Genomic DNA, 3085 nt, shown 5'->3' with positions numbered 1-3085 from the left:
AAAATTTGCGACGAAAATAATTCATCGCAAATTTATGATGGATTAGCTAGAGAAAACTAGTCATCCCTAAAATTGGAACTAGCGACGGATTTGTGCCGTCTCAAAATCTATCGCTAATTAGCGAAAAAAACATTTCGTCTTAAACTCCATCGCAACTTCGCGACGGATAGGCAACAAAATAATTTTGTCGCTAATTTGCGATGAATTTTGAGACAAAATATTTCCGTCACTAATTTTTGACTTAAATCGGCCAATCTAGGGCACAAAATTCTTCCTCCCTCTCTCTCTCTCTCAGTACCGAGTGGCTTGGGATGTCGAGGGTGGCGGTGGACCACTTCGATCAGCTTCCTGACTCCATGCTGCTTCTCATCCTGAACAAGCTAGGTGACATCAAGGCCCTCGGCCGCTGCTTCGCCGTCTTTGGGAGCTTCGCCTCCCTCCTCCCCCAAGTCGACTCCGTCATCGTCCGCGTCGACTGCATCATCTCCGACGACGGTGACGACAACGATGACCCCTCTATTGGCGGCGACACCAAGCCGGGCGACGTCCTCGCCAAGCTGCTCCTCGACAGCATCCTTCGATCGATCCAGGCCATCCAACAGTTGATCGGCCTCAAGCGCATTATCCTCGCAGAGGTCTCCCACCACTCCCCCTACGAGGTCCTCCACTCCTTCAAGGAGCTCTGCCGGCTCCGCATCGAGCTCCTCGACGGCGAGCTCGGTGTCAACGACGACACCCTCCTCAAGTGGAAGGCTGAGTTTGGGAGCTCACTCGAGAGTTGCGCCATCCTTGGTGCCACCTCCTTCTGCCGGTGGCCCGCTGCTGGCGACGATCTCTCCATCGATCCCGCCATTAAAGCCGAGAGGGACCCCAATTGTGGCCCCGAGGACCAGGGAGGCATCCCAGAGTCGTTTTACATGAACGACGGGCTGAAGCTGCGTGTCGTCTGGACGACCACTTCGCTGATCGCCGTCTCCGCTCGGCATTACTTCCTACAATCGATCGTGGCAGAGCATCCGACACTCGATAGCCTGGTTCTCACCGATGTCGACGGGCAGGGGATGCTCTGCATGGGGAAGGAGCAACTCGCGGAGTTCTGGTGCTCAATGTGGAAAAGTGGTGTCTTGCTGCTTATAGAAATTGTTCCTTCGCTTGGGATTGATCCAGTGCTCAATGTGGAAAAGTGTTCCTTTGCTTGGGAAAGAAATTGTTTCTTTCTTCCTTCTTTTATTCTTTTTAATTGTTCCTTCGCTTGGGATTGATCCAGTGCTCAATGTGGAAAAGTGGTGTCTTGCTGCTTATAGAAATTGCATCATTGTAAAGCTGGAGTTTATCAGAGTATCTGTTTGAAACTCTCTTACTCTTGCATTTGATGTCTGATATATTACTTGTTGCTCTAGAGTTGATATGTTTTCATCTGCATCTCATTACAGATTATTGTGGTATCCGTTTTCCTCAGTTGTCAGTAATTCTGCTTTTTATGTGCATCAGGTCTACCATTTCTTTTTAAGTTGCTTTGTTTTGGGTGTCTTCCCTGTTTGTGGCACAGGAGATTTGGATCAAAAGCGTGTAAAGGTATGGCCAGACATCTACCTGCAATACTATCGTCAATTCTTTTTTAATTATGTTGATGCATTTTAGGACTTGCTCTGTGGTTTGGTTTCTTCAACAGTTTCGTTGGCATTATCAAATGACAACTTATACGATTGTAATATTAGCATGTTAACTGCATCTCTCATATTTTGTCACAAAAAAGGCCGTTTGGCCTGGCTATTTAACAAAATACCTAGATGTGGCCTTGTCCAAATAATTCTATTGTTCATCCCGAATAATTCTTGTTGTTGTTGTTGCTACTGACTGATTTAAGGATGGATGCACACCATTTTTTTGTTATTGTAATTAGTTATGATTGTAATTTACTCATTCATTATCTCATGTCCATTTCATGAAATGCCTCAGTGAAGTCTTTCCCAAGAGACAACCCAAGCAAGGCATGTCGGCTTACCGCCTTTCTCGGATACAAGGCTGGAAAGACACATTGTCAGGGAGGTGGACAAGCCTGGATCAAGTAAGCTGATTTATGCTTTACTGCTTAGATGGTTTCAATGGCCTAAAGTTTTCCAAAATTTCTAGGATGCATAGATTGGGTCTGACTCTGTATTTCATCTGTGCATTTGATTGTTTCCAACTTCTGGGGCTAGGTCATTTTTCAAGGAATCATTTTCTGCCAAAACCATTTCAAATGTGTTTTTTTGTAAATATAGATTATTTGTATCTGATTTGAACATTTTCTGCTTAACAATCTATTCAGTGTCAAGTCATTTCATTTCGTATGAATGTTATTCTTGTCTCAGCTTCACAAGAAGGAAACATGTCACAGACCTATAACCAGTGCACCTGGTTCAATACTGCCTGTACCAGTTAATACTAATTCTTCCTTTGCAAATAGCAATACAAGCTCCTCACAGGCGAAATAAGTATGAACTGAGGTATTGTATTTGTTTCAATTTTAAGGTATACTTAATGATTGTTTCGTTATTAACTGGATGTATACAAATATCTCCTGTGAAACAAGTCCTTTTGGAGCAAATCTTTTTATTTATCAGATTCCTCAAGAATTTGGTGATCAGGACTTGCAAATGCTTTCCAGTCTTTTGGTCAAGTGGAGGACTAATAAGGATAACCAACAAACAAAGTTTGGGAAGATGAACGATCAAGAATGGAGCACAAGATTTTCCAAACATAAAACATATAAAAGGAAAGCAGTATGCAGGAAAACCGATCTCCATTACTCCAATTAGAGAAAATCGGTGGATTGGAAGATGGTTTACTCGAGCTGAAATGCGAAGCACGAGAGATTTTAAACATGCTTATGTGGATTGTTTGCTTTGGTCACAGGCGGAATGGACAATCACTTTTTTTTTTCAAGAAGAGATGGGACACTCACAGTTGAGAAAGTAGAAGCTGTGATTGTTGGTCACAAGGTCAATCTTGTGACCAACTTTCATATGATTCAAGACGAAAAAAATTGCACTTTCCTCATATTTCGCTAACCTTGAGAAAGTGTTGCGATTGTGACCTGCAA

At 43.3% G+C, this 3085-nt stretch overlaps 1 pseudogene across 2 annotated transcripts; it reads left to right on the top strand.

Annotated features, from left to right (window-relative positions):
* Window positions 1–270: 270 nt before the first annotated feature.
* LOC149841098 (F-box protein At5g46170 pseudogene) lies at window positions 271–2576 on the top strand (annotated as a pseudogene). Of its 2 annotated transcripts, XR_016431632.1 has the most exons (4): window positions 271–1338; window positions 1492–1575; window positions 1960–2068; window positions 2355–2576. The product of XR_016431632.1 is annotated as an F-box protein At5g46170 pseudogene, transcript variant X2 (transcript). The 2 variants fall into 2 exon arrangements; XR_016431631.1 differs by having other exon boundaries at window positions 271–1575.
* Window positions 2577–3085: the final 509 nt, after the last annotated feature.

This window comes from Nuphar pumila, chromosome 4 (genome assembly GCF_984573655.1).
Source record: "Nuphar pumila chromosome 4, dmNupPumi1.hap1.1, whole genome shotgun sequence".
Lineage (NCBI taxonomy): Eukaryota > Viridiplantae > Streptophyta > Magnoliopsida > Nymphaeales > Nymphaeaceae > Nuphar > Nuphar pumila.
This window is presented reverse-complemented; position numbering and strand designations above follow the sequence as displayed.